This window comes from Larimichthys crocea, chromosome XIV (genome assembly GCF_000972845.2).
Source record: "Larimichthys crocea isolate SSNF chromosome XIV, L_crocea_2.0, whole genome shotgun sequence".
NCBI lineage: Eukaryota > Metazoa > Chordata > Actinopteri > Sciaenidae > Larimichthys > Larimichthys crocea.
In genome coordinates, this window is record NC_040024.1 from 8,908,719 (window position 1) to 8,926,317 (window position 17,599).

A 17,599-nucleotide genomic window follows, 5' to 3' on the forward strand; every position below is an offset into this window, starting at 1 on the left:
TCTGGCTGTCCTCTCAATTTAACCTTGGCACTCAGGCGGCTTGGTGATTTAGTACCTCATAAACGTCTTCAAGGATATGTGAAGGAGTCAGAGAATACTGTACGTATATATACGTGTGTGTGTGAGAGAGTGTGTGTGTGTGCACGTATGTCTTTGCATGACCTTCCTTCCTGCAAGATGCATCGAGATATTTTTCAGGCTGTGTGGTTTAAGAATGAAAAGTGAATGGGTGTTTACTTACTTACTTTATTTGTATGTGTGTGCCTCAGTCCATATGTGTGTGTGTGTGTGATTGAGATAAAAAGGCAGCACATCCCCTGGCAGACTCAGGCCTCCAGCTGAGATAGTTTAGTGGGCGGTGAGGAGTCTATGAGGAACACAATGAGCACTCTGAATGTGTGTACACATTTTTCTCATTGCTATAAACACAATGATAAAAAAAAAATCTAGCCTGTGTTGGCATCTTAACATTTGTATTGTTTAACGTGAATCTGTCTCAATATGTGTGTGTGTATTCATTCGTCTGTTGTGCTTTTGTTTGTTTAAATGACAGCTTGTGCATAAATTAATTGTCTAGGTGTCGTTGTGTGCAAACAGAATACCAATTTCAGACAAAATGATAATGAAATAATAAAACACGTTGCCTCCAAAACAAACCATACGCAACGGTGGGGAATATCCTGCATTCAACTTAAAGGTCCAGTGTTCTAACAAGTCACTGTCCAGCTGTTGTTTGTCAAGAAATATCTATGTCTGAAGGATGGATGGTGGACTCCCTTTGCATGGAGATGAATCGATGTTCGTCAACAGACAGACAACAGATGTCAGCTGTCTCTGGTTTTGTACAGGTGTACAGAGGACCACAACAGGACCCCATAATACAGAAGAAGAAGCTAGTCTTTCTAGTCGAGTAATTTGTAATAGAAGGAATGTTCAATTCAATTTTTACATTTCTGGATTCAACAAACAAGATATAAGAGGCAAGCTTTAGTCAATTTTCATGCTAAGATAAGCTAATTGCCTTCTGGTTCAGAAATGTGAGCAGCATCAGTCTTCTCACGTAACTTTCAGAAATACAGCAAAAAAAAGCTCAATCATCAAATGCTGGAAGCTCTGAGAAGATGATGATCAGGTTAAAAGAAGTTCGACAGGTTGAGGTGTGAACCGAAACACTTTTTACGTCCAACAATAAACCCCAGTCTCCTAACTCAGTCTCAGAGTATCCAAACTGCCTCTCCAACTACCAGTCCACGCTCCATACTGGCCACCCTCCGGTTCCCAAAGCCACTTCCCCGTGGACTGAGCTACCGCCAATAAATTAATACTGCGCCAGGACAAATCCAGTTTTCAGAAACAGGAAGCTCACACAATAATCAGCAGCCTCTATATCTTTAGCTGGTTAACAGAGGCTGCAAACCGTGCTTTCGATCAGCATGCATTGATTATTTGTCTCAGCTAAGTCTACGCGACACGGAGTCAATAAAACGTTGGAGCACCGTGGATGAAATCAGAGCCTTTAATGAGATAAATGTATTTTAAATCGTGGTAGAAACATCAGTGAACGTGTGGTTTACAGATCTAAATGGAATAAGTGTGATAATGTGTGTGTGCATTTAATCACCTCTGCACTGCTCAGTGTGTAATAGACAGGCTGCTTTGTATCTCGTCCTCTCAGGGCGGGTATCAACATACACCCTTGAAAATAAAGGTTCAAGTTGGTCATGGTGATGTCATAGGGGAACTTTTTTGGTTTCTTCAAAGAACCAGATGCTGCAAAGGGTCGACTTAAAGAACCATCAATCAGTATACCAAATAATGTTTAAAAGGACCAAAGACATAAAAAAAGGTTCTTCATGGCACTAAAGGGCTGCAGTCGTGACTTAAAGAACTTTCTTTGGCAATGAGTTCCCCAAAGAACCTTAAACAGTAAAAAGATAAAGATAAGAAGAAGTAAACATAAAGGTTCAAGTTAGAACCTAAAGTGGTTCTTCATGTTGATGCCATAGGGGAACTTTTTTTTTTGGTTCTGCAAGGAACCTTTTAGACATTGGTTCTTCAAAGAACAGCTGCTGCAAATGGTCGACCTGAAGAACCAGTGAGCAATTTTGTTTTTTTTTTAATAAAGGAAAAAAAGTTTATTAGACATGAAAAAGTTGCACCAAAGTGCTGCCAACTGTGACTTAAAGAACTCTTTTTTGCATTCAGTTCCCCAGAGAACCTCAAACCACACCAAAGGGTTCCCAAGGTTGAAAAGGTTCTCCAGGGAACATATCAAGAACTAGTTTTTCTTCACATATGCAAATAAAAGTGTTTGAACCTAAAGTAGTTCGTCAGGCCGATGCCATAGGGGAACTTTTTCAGTTCTGCAAGGAATCCTTCACCTATCGGTTCTTTAAAGAACCGTTTATTACAAAGTTCTTTCCAGAATTTATTATAAATAGTATAATATAACAATAGTAGAGCATAATCTTTAAGTAAAATAACCTTATTTGGCAAAAAAGAGTTCTTAAGGATAAAAAGGTTCTCCAGAACCAGTTTTTCTGAGAGTGTAGTTCACAGGAGACTAAACAGCACTGCAGGCGAACCATTTAGCCGGCCTGATAAAGCAACAATACATCAGAGAGAGACGAGAGGAGGGAGGTGAAGAAGAAGAAACTGAGAGTCACCCAAAGTTTAACCAACCCTTCGTCTCCACAGGACGGTAATTTGTTATTCTCAGAATAATTAACTAACAGTTTGAGACTTAAACCTGGCATGGAAACACACTAACCAGTCACGTCATCCGTGAATTATAATAATTGGTGTTGTGACTGCAAAAACATCCCCTGCCCCTCTTTTCTTAGAGAGTTACGGATACGAGTTAAAGCACAGATGTCGCCACGCCGCCGCTTTTCACCGCGGGGACGAATTGTTGCTGCACTTTCTGCTCCGCGAGATAAAACAGCGGAGGGTGGCCGTGAAATAAGAAGCATCCTCATGAAGGCAAAGAACGCTAGCTGCTTTTTGTTTTTTGGTGTGGTTTGATGCTTAATTAACATTCACAAGGGTTTGTATTAAATATTCACAAACACCAGCAGATAGGAATGTTGGTGAATTATTAAATAGCAACTTCCAACAATACAGAGATTATCTTTTTCTCACACACTTGGCTTTATAGGACGAAATAAATAGAATTTATTTATAGTTTATTTGTAAGCTGCCTCACCTTTATTGAGTTGTTTTGAACCAAACTCATGGAACTGTTTTATTGTCTGTATTGAAGGGATGTATCTATGTGGTTATGCTCGCATGAACGTGTATTTAGGAGGGATATTGGCTTACTACAAGTCTTTATTTGGTTCTAATAATCACTGGTTTTATATATGAAAGTGTTGTTAAAATAAAATGTTGCTTTAAAGGTAACAGCAGCTGTATTTACAGACTCAACTTTTCTCAACAGTTTCTACCTGCTACCTCCAAGACGAGCCTTTCCTTGCAGTGGTAAGAGACTGTAAACATCATAAATTATAGATCTGTGGTTTTCATTTCTTTGTCTGTTTGGATAGCACTCACACTAACCGCTGTAATAAATAAATAAACTTCGAGTGCCCAGATAGAGCCCACACATGATAGTTTCAACCACAAAAAGTTGAATGAGCTGACTATATATAGTGCAGCGACGTATCTTCTTCAGCCACAAAAGCTAAGACAACAATACAGTGATCAAAAAAAGCCTTTATAGGAAGGGATGTGCAGCAACGTGAGAACAACTTTGAAGCTCCTTGGGTCAGAAATATTGAGTATTTGCAGGTGTAAATAGGTGCAACAACAAAGAGAAATGTGAAGCATTGTCATCCCACCGTCAGGAAATCGGTCACTTACTTCTCCTCGCCTCCCGATCGATGTGCCTGACCTTTGCCAGCGTTTTCCATTACCGCCGGCGGTGACCCTCTCTGGCGGCGGCGTTATCTCGCTGTTTGTCTCCCGCTGTATCAAACCCTCTGTCATCTGTCACTCCACACCTCCGGAGCGAGGGATCAGCATCATCCATCTGCCTACGGAGGAAGAAGAAAAAAAAAGACTTGATGCTCTTTTGTGAAAAATTTCAGGTCAGAAGTGACGGAAAACCACAGTGGCTCCTACACACACACCCACACACACTAAGAACAAGAACAAATGAAGAACAAATGTACTATTAATCTTCTTTCATCCAGCACAATGAATAAACATTCTCATCATCACATGGTTAGATAAGATAGAATATGTTTGGTGATGCTTCATTGCCAAACCAACGAGTATCTGTTGGAGATCAGAAGTCTTTAGTCTGAGCCAAATCTTAAATCTCGACCTCTCTTTCAACACGTGAATACAGCGAAGTATTTATCGGGAATTACGAAAGCGGTATCACTTTCCTCTTAAAGTCTGGCTCTACAGAAGGCAGACCAGTTTAGACGGGTTTAAGACGTTATCGTAGTGCAAGGTCACGAAGAGTTTTCTGGCACCGTGAAAGAAAGAAACAGGAGGTGGCTATGGGAGAGAAAAACAGCTTACATGGCAAGATCATTTAAAATTAAGCTTTTTAAGACATTTCTACAAGCACATGTCAATAAGTTTTCCATTACAAGTCGAAGAGTTCTTAAAAAGAAGATTCAAAAAATGTCGTAAACATGTTTAAACATGTTTATTTCTGCTGTGAAGTTGGACATTTGAACATGGGGACTTATGGAGACTGACGTTTGAGGAACCGCAGTTTTTGTCAAGTTGCCACTTGGTTTGGTCACAAATCACAACATTGTACAAATAACTTACATGGTTTTTACATTAACAGCCGGTCTTGGGGGTTGATCCCCTGAATTTGTCTGAACAAAACATCACAGGAACGTCTCCGAGAGCTGTTGAGATATTTGAGTCAGGATCCAAGAAGCTAAACTGTGAACACTTCCTCCTGAGCAGCATGTTTTGGTTGGAAACATCAAATCAATTAACCAAAAGTTCTGTTTCCTGCACCTCTAACAGCGCTCTGATCGAACTGCACAAACCTGATGAAACATTCAGCAGTTTAAATCTTTTCACTTTTGGATTCTGGGTCAATATTACATCGCTACCAAGACGTTAAGCTGAAACCAATGGAATATAGATGTGCTGGAAGTCCGGAAGCCGCCGTTAAAAGGTCCAGTGTGTAACATTCAAAGGGTTTCATGAGCGTTTAATCACCTGTAAATAACATTTGCTATGTTTATGTTACCATAGAAAGACTTTTATTACTGTCCTCTTCCACGGAGTCCGCCAAACCAAACACTGACTCTACGGTACAAAGGATCATTAAGCCACTGTGATTTCTTCTTTATGCTTGCAACAAGAGCGTGAGGTGTATTCAGTCGGCTGCATTCTGACCACTAGATGCCACTAAATTCTACACACTGGACCATTGAAGCTTCACTTTCCTGCTTCATGTTTAATCTTTCCTTCCTCATTCTTCCTTTCCTTGATCCTTCTGTCCTCCCTTCTTAACTTCTGACCTCCTCATCCTCCATCCTCCCTCCCTCTTCCTCTCATTCTTTCGATCGCAGCGATCCATTAACATTCTCCTTCTATCCATCACGTCCGATCGTTTGTCTCGCTTTGCCATCATCATTTGTATCTTTTCTCTGTCTGTCTGTCTCTCTGCGGCGCCCGAAGGCTTGTCTTTCTCCTCCACCTCCCCGCCTTTGGCTTTGTATGTGTCTCTTGACTGACTTAAGCGACGCTCTGTTCTCCGTTGTGTCTCAGATTGCCAACGCGCCGCGATCTGTTATCTGTCTGCACAGTTTTACACGCTGCATCGTAATGCCTTCGACACGCCGACACGTCCGGGGCTGCATCACTGCAGACGTTCAGCTCACTTCATTGTTCACAGCAGATCACAGACATAATATCTTTGAGTTGCACCATCGTGCACCCACCCTCCTCTTTGCATCTGACACACAAACACACACAGATGGAGGGATTATGTGGTATCACATTTGCGGTGCAGCTCTGTGTTAATGGCTTTACATAATCCAGCAAAGAATATACTTAACCGCTTTGACTCTTTAAACATCCCATCGTCTGTCTCTCTCTGTCTACTCACATCTAACAGCCCCGGCTAACAAACGGAGCTAACAGCAGCTACAGTTGGCAGCAGTTTACTTCTCTGTCCATCAGGAAGCTGTTTCGCTGCCTTCAACTTTCATGTTTTAGTGTTGCAGCATGTAGAATGTAGAATTTAGCAGCTAAAAAGACAGATATTTCACTCAGGAGTCGGTGGAGACCAAAAACAGAGCTAAAAGACCACGAAGAGGCCACATACACAACTCTGAAATCTATTTCAGACTCGATAAATCACAGAGAGTTGAGGCAAATCAGTCAGAGGGAAAAACAGGAAATGTTTCCTCCATAAAATACGATCCAGTTTCATCAAAATCAGTGAGATACCGGTGGTGTGTGACTGAAATGAGAGTGGTAAGATTACATATTAAGACACAAGCGACAAATTTCCTCAACTGGGGGTCCTCCGGTTAATTTTAAAAAGGACATATTGATATTTAATTGGTGCCTTTAAGTTCATATAGCTGGTGTAATTTGTATTTGTAACCCTGCGGGGATAAAAGGACTGATGGAGGTGAGTAGAGAAATGGGGAAAGAAATGGGAAAACGTCACTCAGGGTCGATAAGTGAGTTAATGGAAACGGAGCGTTTTCCACTGCTATCAGCGCTACGTGTACGAAAATGAAAACACAGCCTCCCAAACAGGAATGCAGAACCACTCAACCGTACGTTACGCACGCACTTCAGCAGGAGAAACTCATTATGTTACATGAATGGCCTCTCGGCTATTAATCAGAAACCCCCCCCCCAGTATCACTCAACTGAGAGAGAGAGAAGCAGATACTGTAAAGAATGAATAAAACACAAAGGGAAGAGCCTTCAAGTGAACATGAAATAGGAATCTTGGAAGCATCTTCCTGTCGAAGGAGATTAATTAAACTACAGATACAAAGAGACAGACGGCAGATTACAGCCGAACTTTAGAAATGTCAAGAAAGAAGATGCAAGATTGAAAAAAAAGAAGAAAAAAAGGTAAACTTCAATGATCTGTCATCATAATTTAAATTCCAGTTGCTTAAAGGTCAGCTTATGTATAAAAAGTAGAGTGCAATATGATCTATTACCGAAAGTCTGCTGTGAAATATGCATGAAGCAGAGAGAGTTCAATATTTCTGGAGGTCGTGGCCGGTAAACAACATTTCAGAATTTTAAAATAAAATAAAATTAGTCTGCTCCGAGTCATCATTTATTTATCAGTCGCACTTCCATCTACGTTTATAAAATAATTTATTCATTGACCAAAAACAAGTCTACGCTTCAATGAAAGTAAACGTGTTTGAGGAAATTGGACTGAGACTTTCTAATTTGAAATGTTAAGATACTGTGTGTAATATGAAGAAGTTAGATTTATTATTAAAGCAAAGGCAGACAGACTCGTAACAGCTTCACCCGCTTCATTTCCGTTCTTTTCTCTGTTAGCCGTTCGTGTTTCTTGACCACAAAAGCAGCAGCACTGGCTGGTGTTGGTAGAGTTACTTTAACAATGTAATCTGACACAGTTCCTAATTGATCAGTAACCGAATCAAAGTATCACAAATTTGCAAAAAAAGAAGAAGATGAGAGTCAGTGTATTTTTTAAGAAATTCAGGCAGTAGCTTGGAGACCCAACAGTACAGTGAGGTAAACTGATTTCAGGTGCAGGGCGTAAGGGAGCGGAGCTGATGTCATGCCAGAACCTGAGCTGGTGGCAGCGTGCCTCAGTGCTTACCCATTTTTCAGATTAGCCGGGATGGCCACCACACTCTGGACGTGAAGTCTGGAAGACGTCACTGATACTACCTCCATGTGTTGCTACACAAAACATCTGTAACTTATGTTAGCTGAAGCTGTCCTTGTTGTGACATGACGATTTCCTTCTGCTTATCCGAGGTCGGATCACGTTGGCAGCAGGTTTAGCAGGGCGTTTCAGTTGTCTTTCTCGCCAGTAACACATTCCTGCTCCTCTGTGGGATCCCGTGACATTTCCAGGCTTCCCTCCAGAGAGTTCTGGGTCTTATCCGAAGATACCTTCCCAGTTGGACACGTCCAGAACACCTCCAAAGGAAGGCACCCAGGAGGCATCCTGATCAGATGCCCGGACCACCTCAGCTGGCTCCTTTCACCCCAAAATTTAGCAAAACTCATCGTTAAAACCTGTTACATCTTCCATTTCTTGACTTTCCTGCAGTAGAGTTTTATATTGTCTCTCTTGTCTCACTTGACTTGTCACCGTTACAGCCTGTATCTTCTTCACTGCCTCTATCTTTGCCAATAAATCAACGCACCTACCTTATTTTCGCTTTAATTAAAAGTTGACACTCCAGTAATAAAAGAGGAGGCTCCTCTGTGCACAAAACACTTTCTGCTCTACGCCAACTCTTTTGTCTGTGTTTATGTGTGTGTATTTATTCTCCGCCCTCCTGCTGTCAAGAAATTCCATTAAAGCAGAGCTGATGTGTCAACTGCAAGATCATAAGCGCAACAACAACTGGGGCTCTGGGTGGGGTGAAATACAAGCGATCAGAGAGAAATTTTAACCTTAAAAACGAGTTTTCTCGTTGATTTATGTGCTGCTCAGCCAACAGTTCCACTTAACTACAGAGTCCTGAAGGAAGCCAGAGCCAAAACCTCTCCTCAAGAGCATATCGGTGTCACTGGTTCAGCAAACTCCGCTCAGGTTTTTATGTATTATGTATTTCTGAGACCTCTGAATTCAAGAGTTGAAGAATGAATTAATCTTTCCCTCTTCTCCTCACACAGCAAACCCACCAGACGGTTTGGGATATTTCTGTGTTGAGACATCCAGGTTAACTGGTTAATTAATTCATTAATTATTTTGTATACACACACCCACAAAGGTCACATGTTTACTGATTCAAGATGTTCTCAGGACTGTGTGGGTGACTCGTCGATGTCTGTTGAAACCAGTTAGACCTTTATCGTTCTCAATGGCAGGTTGATTTTGCCCAAACTTGTGCCTTTAAATCTTTTACACCCCAACTAAGCTTAACCGAAGCAATCAGTAGTTATCCTCTTCTCGTATTGTAGTAAGTAAAAGGCAGCGGCCCCCCGCCCATGGGAACCGTATGGTGACTAACACTGTGGAAAATGAAAGAGACAGGTGGATAAGTTGATTTCACACCACTGGGAACAAAAAAGAGAGAGAGAAAAAGCATGAAAGAAATGAAGTGAAGATGTGGGGTTGAGGGTAAAATATGCTCATGTGTCAACATGTCAGCTCCTGCTGGTGATTGACAATCGGCATTAAATACATTAGGGAACATAAACATAATACATTTACATACAGGTTTACTAAATGTGATCTAAGACGTTAAAAAACGTCTTTTCCGAGTCATTTCATGTCCCCCGCTAGCTGAGCTGGGCTGGAGGGGTTTTATTGGTGCCGAGGTGGTCCGAGATGGTCGAAGTTGCCATAACGTTGTTGCAGTCATCAATGAAATGTTTGTGATGTGAGGTGACGAGATGGTAATAACAAAGAGAAATATGCCCACACCTTGTGAGTTTCAAGCTGTTTGAAGAAGATCTACAGGAACCAGAGTGTCATGGTTGTGCTTGGCTTGTTGAGCCAAATAAATCATCAAATAAACAAGCAAATCATAATCTGTTGTCACTTATTACTGTCAATAAGCAGAACTTGTAGAACTGTTGTATAAATAATAATAAATTTCACAATATCACACTCGAGGTCATGCTGTTATCGTGAATATCAGCACGGCTGTGATTCGGTTGTAGGTACAAGACTGCAGACTGTTCAAATATTCATAAAGGCCAATGAAGTTATAATAAATGGTTCCTTATCATACCCACTTATGTCATAACTAGGTTAAGTTTGAACTTTTTGCAGCATCTTGCAGGTCAAAGAAGCGTTCCAGCTGGCCCCTATAATTCCCATAATGCATGGCTTTCCATCCCAGGAATGTACAGCACTTTTCCTGCTGGACTACATGTACAGCACACCAGATGGTGTCCAGTTGTGGCTTATGCACATACTGAACATGTAATTTGTCTTCATGCATGTGTGTGCACTCAAATCTGAGTGTTTATACAATGGGGTGTTTTCATCAAAGCAATCTGACTGGTCAAACCAACATCCCAACGGCTAGTTGCATTTTATTGGCTGCTCTGTCAGCTCTTCCGATCAGCAATTGACCTTTTATTGTTAATATACATTAACACATATTTTATTTACCTTCTATTTGTGTGTTTCTCTTTTTGAGTCATTCATTTATCCAGAGAGTAGTACCAACCAAGACCGTTATGCAAGACCAAGTGCTCCATCTGGAAAAATGTTGTAATTATCTCCACCCTCACTGATAATCTAAGAAATTAGTCTAAATATCTCTGAACATAAAGGTTGAATTCTTCCTAAAATCCTCATTGGATTGTGCTGGAAGTCAGAGATTATCTGACAGTATTTTGTGTGACTTGACTTGTTAAGTACATAGACTCCCAGCGACAATACTGATCCAATCACATAAACATGAGCTGTGATTAAACCTCGCGGGCAGCAAGTCTAATAACACAAAATGAGGCTCTGAAAGCCAAATGAAATATTGAACATTTCTGCATGAAAGCGAACCACGCTTATTTAAAGTAAACAGTGGGTTGGTTTGGATACAGCAGACTGTAAAATGGTAAAAACATCGAATTCATGTGAAAGCCAAGGACATTAATAGTTCTCAATCCATCCATCATTATCTAACCCCCTGAACTTTACAGAAAATCCTAAAGCTATTACGACATCATGGGTCCTACATCTGTTAGGGCTACTTAGGTTTTAATGGTAATTAAACATTACGTAAAGACTTTAGGGACAAGGCACAGATGGTAATCATAAACTGGTAAATGCATGTACACACATTAGCATCCAGCAATGCATACTTACAACAAAGTCAAATGTTCCACATGGGAGACTCTGAAGCATTTTACATATTAATTACATGTTTTAACCGTGCTAAGATGACGCACATCTTGGCTTACATAACTTTCAATACAACGCAAGGTGAGGCAAGAAGTCCTTGGCTTTCATTCAATGAGAACATAATCAACAATGTAATATGTCCACAGTCTGTGTGCAAGTTTGTGTTTTGCACAATTTGTTCCAAAGAGTCCAAAGAAAGCTTTTCTGTCAAGCAAACTACAACGATAAAAGCTATTTGATATAAAAACTTACATATAAATATAAATATATAAATGTGTGTGTGTGTACTTAATGTGTATGTGCGTGTTCATACAGGAATCCGGATAATCCAATTTCTCTATGGTTTCAGTCTCTTAGGCTCCATTTGTCTTCTGTACGTCTTTTCTTTCGACCTTCTCTTGCTTCTTTTTGTATTCTTGTTCATTTCTGACCCTCCTTTCCAGTCACCTTTGTTTCTTTTCCATCACTTTCTTATTCTCAGCCTTGTAGTAAAAATGTACTTCTTTGCAGATGACATTCTTCTTTGTAGAATCAAACAGAACTTAAACAAACAACCTTTTTTTTTTTTTTTTCACCCAGTTTTAATAAAATTGCAAATTTTGTCTGAGCACTGAGCAGGACGTTTAGTTCTAAAGCTTCAAGGTTTTTCTTTTCCTTAATGTAACGTGTGCTAAGATTTTTTCATTCTTTTCCAAGGGCAAGAATGAACATTGAGTCTCGGCTTTGGCAGAGAGGTTCAGTGCCATAAAAACAGACTAGAAACATCCAGTTATATAAAATTTAGCATCAAAACAAAAATGTGAATATAATAGGGTATATTGTCTTGTGTGACGCAGAATTAAACCTGAAGATTCAGTACATTATTGGCCATAGACATGGGTAGATTTATTGGTCTCCACCACTGACTGAAAAAATATGGATAACTTATGTGTGATCATTTTTTGAAGACTCAGATTTGGGACTAACATTTATGTTGTAGCATCTTGTGAGAGACATATTAAAGGCAATAAACTGACATGAAATTAAAGAATAAATAAGAGTGAAGAATACAGACTAAGAGAAAAATGTAGTGAGAAGACATGAGTCGTCTTTTTGCCAGAACTGCTGTCAAGGTGCTCTTTGCCCTTGAGTGGGCAGCGACACACTCCTCCATCTCTCTTGCCTTCTCCTCTCAATCCATCCATCCATCTCTCCCTGTGCCTCCCAGTAAATTTTAAGTGGAGGAGAAGAACTGAAGAGCAGACACTGGAGGGGGGGAAGTGACACATCTTGCCCTCTCCCTCTTGCTCTAGATATTTATAACTCCATCCCATCCCCCCACCACCTTTTTTTCCCTTCAACCTCACACTCACTTTCATCCTTTGCCTTCGACCTGCCTCTTATGTGGTTTATATAGAAGATGTTTTGACAGCACAAGCAGTGTCTCGGGGCTAAAAGTCTTAACCTGTGTAAAAATTTTGGCACTTCTGATGTATTAAAAAAAAAAGAGTCTTAAATCCATACAGGAAGGGTCAAAATGTTTAACCATGCACTGACAACAGCATTTGTTATATGATATGTTCAGTCTTCAATAGTTATTGTCTTAACAACTGTTGAATTATCATAAAATATGATAGATCTGTGGTCCCCTGAGGTTGAACCCCACAGACTTTAGTCTTCCCAAGTGTTACTTTAGGGCTACCTGCAGTTTTTTTAGCTTTTAGTTTCATGTCTTAACAATTACTGAATTGATTATTAAAAAAATATAGAAATCCCCAGAAGTTGAACTCCACAGACTTTAGTCATTCCTTGACCTTTACTTTCGAGCTATCGACAGGTGTTTAACTGTTGAACTGATTATCATAAAATATAGAGATTTGTGGTCCCCTGAGGTTGAACCCTAGAGATTTCAGTCTTCCAAAGTTTTACTTTAAGGCTACCAGCAGTTTTTTAAATTTTTAGTTTAGTTAGTTAGTTTTTAGTGTCTCAACAACTATTTTCTTTTAGCTTTTAGTTTCATGACTTATTGGATGGATTCTCATAAAATACAGAAATTTGTACTGTAGTCCCCAGACGTTGAACCAGAAAGTTGAAAGTTTTTGCTTCCCATCATTTATGAAAATTACCACTGTGCTTGCATTAATGAATAATTACTCAATAAGTTACTTTACTTTTCGGTTGTGGGGTATTTAAAACATTGAATATAACAACTGATTGTATAAAAAAGCAGAGCATGCCAGGAAAACTGAAACCAGCACATAGAAAGAGAAAGTAAGTTATGGTCACCTGAAAGTGCCAGTCCAGAGAGAATATAAGATACATGTTGTTTACATTATATCATAGGTAGTAGGACAGTAATTAACAATCAAAGTGACAGGCAGTCATTACTGCAGTCTCCAAGGAATTCCATTTCTAATTAATTTGTTTTCCCAATTATAATTTGATGGAAGGTGTTTGCAGGTCGTAGGGAAGTGGTCGTGGTGGACGGAGGGTGTACAAGCTACAGGACCTACAGAAGACGCTGGAAACTGGGGCTCACATCCTGAGTGTTTCTTGTGGTTGAGTTCAGGAGAAAATGAGTGAACTCAAGAAGAGAGAACTCAAGTGAGAGAAGAGAGAGATAGGTGAAAAGGCCAATTAGATACAGATGCTGGGAATGAATACTAGTAAAAAAAAAAAAAGAAAGAAGGCACTTGATCTGTAAAACCTGACACAATTATGAATAAGTATAGCGGTATTGAATTGACCTAGTAATGCACTGTGGGTGATAAGAAGGAGGTTAAAGGGACAGAATTCACTAGAGAAGAGGAAAATAGTCAGATAAGAGAGAGAGAGAAGGAGAAAATGATGGGTCTGGGAGTTATGGCTGAATGGAGGTGTCTGTGCACATGTGGCCATCACCATTCCCCTCACCTATTAACGTCAACATCCATCAGTAGAGACCTGACCTCCACACCAGTGTGTTTGGATTTGAAGTACCTTCACCGTTTCCACGTATGCATGTGGGGTGTGTGTTTGGACGCCATCATAAATCGATGACACCCTCCTGAAAGATAGTCCGTCCTTCAGCACTTGAAGCTAAAAGGGATGTATTTGATTCACTGCAAAATGCTCTAAAACTGTATATCCTCAAGAGCGCGGCTTTAACCAATGAAAATAACTGCTGGCAGTGTCTGTACGTAATCAGAGTTGGGTTATCTTTGGAAAAACGCTTCTTTTTTTTGTGCCAATTTTTATGACATACCACAACATCTAGGGACCATCAACGACAGATGGCGTTTCTCCATGTACAGGTTGTTCCCATCAACACAATTCATTATAAATGGAACATTTCTGTGCCACTGCTAACCAGCTAAATATGACAGAGGATCGTTACATCGCTCCAGAAAAGAAGTTTTATCTGTGAACTACTGTGACTTTGCTACTAATTTGCAGTAGATCTTATAATAGAAATGTAACACTGTTTGGTTTATGTTTTTATCCACAAATTGAAGAAGCATTTTTTAATCAAAGCGTTTATATATCTGCAAAATGTGTGTAGAAATTGGAATTTTTGTGACTTAGCGCATTATTCATCCCCCTAGTTTCCTACTGGCACCCCCTAGTGCCAGTGGGTTTTATAGCTTTTAGTTTAGATTGTCATGAAATAGAGATTTGTGGTCTCCTGAGATTGAACCCTACAGACTTTAGTCTTCCCCCAAGTTTTAATGTCTTAACAACTATTGAATGGATGTGTATCATAATGAAACTGATGATCGCTTACCTTTTAATTTAGCGCCACCAGCAGTCTGGATTGGCTTCCAGACATTCATGGTTCTCAGAGGATGACTTTTGACATTTGAGGTTTTATGTGAAAAATAAATAAAGTATTGCACGGATTGCCATGAAACTTGGTACACATGTTCAGCTTCCCCTACGGATGAATTATACTGACTTTGGTGATCCTGTAAAGATGAACTCACACCAATTTTTACAAATCAAAGTGTTTACTTGGGGGGGGGGTTACTACTGTATAAATTAAATTGCTTTTGTGGCTCACTTGTGGCTCATGCTTTCACTTCAGAGCTCGAGTCTACATTAGCTATTAGCTACTATTAGCATAACACACCCAAATCTCCAACTTAACTGGTGGTGGCTGGGTAACATAGGCATATATAAGATTTTCCTACAGTGATTTCAATACTCCATCCATTGTAACTCCACTACTAGCTAACTAACTAAAATTGTATTATGAACTTTTTTATTATTATTATGGATGTATTAGGACTTCTCTTCCACCATTAACTCCCTTTCTTCCTTGTTTAAATCCCTTTATCACTCTTTCCCTCCATCTGTTCATCCTTCCCTCCCTCTTCATAATCTCCGCCATCCCACCATTACATTTCCATCCTGCCTTCTCTTTGATGCCCGCCTCTCTTCAATTCATCAACTCCTTGTCCTCTTTTTTCCCCCTCTGAATCCATCACCCCTCCCTTCATCCCTCTCTCTAACTGGTCTCCTGAAGGTCTTCGACTGTTAAGACCCTTCCAGACCTCTCTAATTGCCCTTGACTGTGCGCGACCAAAAATCCTCCTGCAGCTTTAACTCCCACTAATCAGGCGGAGAGAAAAATGACCGATGGCACCGAGGGGCCCTCATCGTGCTGCATGTTAAGAAGCCTTAAATGCACAATTTACTGAATAAATACCGAAGTCAAGGGAAGAGAGACAAACACACACTCAAGCTCAAGACCGACGACAAAGATGAGGATATAAATAATCAGGTAATGGAAAAATAACAACACACATATACATGCACACACACACACAGGTGGGTGAAAATCAGGTCGCGAGCTGTAATCAGCGCTGATGGAAAGCCAGAGAGTAGAAAGGAGATGGTAGGGAGGAATGAAAGACGATGACTCGGATAGAAAAATGGAAGAGTACCTGATTATTTATATCCTCATCTTTGCTCGTCGGTCTTGGCTTGGTGTGTGTTGTTCCTTCCCTTGACTTGGTATTTTTCAGTAAATTGTGCATCTAAGGCTTCTTAACATGCAGCACGATGAGGGGCCCCTCGGGTGCCATTGGTCCATTTTTCTTCGCATGATTAGCGGGAGTTGAGTTAAAGCTGCAGGAGGATTTTTGGGTTCGCGCCACAGTCAAGGGCAATTAGAGAGGTCTGGTAAGGGTCTTAACAGTCGAAGACTTCAGGAGACCAGTTAGAGAGAGGGATGAAGGGAGGGGTGATGATTCAGAGGGGAAAAACGAGGACAAGGAGTGATGAATTGAAGAGAGGCGGCATCAAAGAGACGGCAGGATGGAGCTATTATTCGTATGTATTGCAACAGTCAGTTTTATAGCTTAGCCAAAAGTTATTTCATCTATTTTTTTATTTCACACTTGCTTCACACACTGGGTGGAGTCAACCATTAACATGCAGACTGCCCCTTTTGCAACGAGGATGCCGCCCATTGACACAACATCGCCCAGTGTTGATGCTCGGATACCCCAGAGCTTTCAACGCTGAACGGGGCAGGCATGACGTTGTTGGAGTCGGGATGATGTTTCCATCCATAAAATCTCTCTAAATCTAAACATACAAAACATCTCCAATCCCCCGCGCACACTTTACCATGACGCGGAGTCCTGTGTAGGGCGGTCGCCTGATTCAGATAACCTTCCGCCAACGGATTGCAGGTCTTGTAACCGTGCTTGTGACAGCGGTCATTATTTACCATACCCCGAAAAAAAAGCAGGCTTTTGCGATATTTCCGGACAGAGACACCCCCGTGTTATATTGCCTAATACGCCTGTGAGACAGTAAAATAATCCCAGCTGGAATTATTTTTGTTACGAACAATAATATATATATATTATATATAATATATCTATTATATATTACTATATATCTATAGATATATTACAGGGCTCTAAATTAACACCCACCAAACCCCCAATGGGGGTGAAAATTATTTTGCCGTGTATTAAAACCCCGAGCCAGCTTGGCCGGTGATAATGAGGCACTTTAACCTCAATTCGGGACGCGTGAGCGCATTTCTATGGGAAGGCCCACCGCAGCTTGCTCTCACTCAGCAGCGTGTTCTCTCACTGCTCAAACAGGCTTCCTCTCCCGGGAATCCCCCGGCCTCCGCGGTGCGTTGCGTGAGCGTGCGTATTTGGTCCGTCCTGCACGCGACTTCCAGCGTTTAGAAGCGACGTTTAGACCTCCCAACTTGTTTACTTGCTCAGATTTGGACCTTTCCCTGTGTATGTTTTCTCATCATGCCATGTTAATATCTGCTACGTAGTTAATTAGTTTTGCCTTTTTATTTTTCTTTTATTTTAAAAATCCACCGGATCTCTTTGCTTTTTTCTGTCTGGCTTCGCCTGCTTGAGGTGTCTGGGAAAAATTAACGCGTGCTGCTCGCAAGTTTTAATGTTTTTTTTATTGTTATGTACAAAAAATGGGGTCATATTAGACCTGAAATAGTATTGGCAAGTGTTTTATTTTTTTTTTGTTAATTTTTAAAGAGTCATCTCCTTAATCTGTCTTTTTTTTTAGATTGCAGTAGGGCTGCACGCGCTATCTGCACGACGCTATGGCCTATACCCA

The 17,599-nt window shown here is 40.5% G+C and overlaps 1 protein-coding gene across 9 annotated transcripts in view; it reads right to left on the bottom strand.

Moving 5' to 3' along the window:
• The window catches only part of htr2cl1 (5-hydroxytryptamine (serotonin) receptor 2C, G protein-coupled-like 1), a 141,851-nt gene that overhangs the window by 25,699 nt on the left and 98,553 nt on the right, over positions 1-17,599 (bottom strand). For all 9 annotated transcript variants that reach the window (XM_027287882.1, XM_027287886.1, XM_027287880.1 and 6 more), the window contains one exon: positions 3,862-4,034. The gene's annotated coding sequence lies outside the window, so the exon portion shown is untranslated. The remainder of the gene's footprint in view (positions 1-3,861; positions 4,035-17,599) is intronic.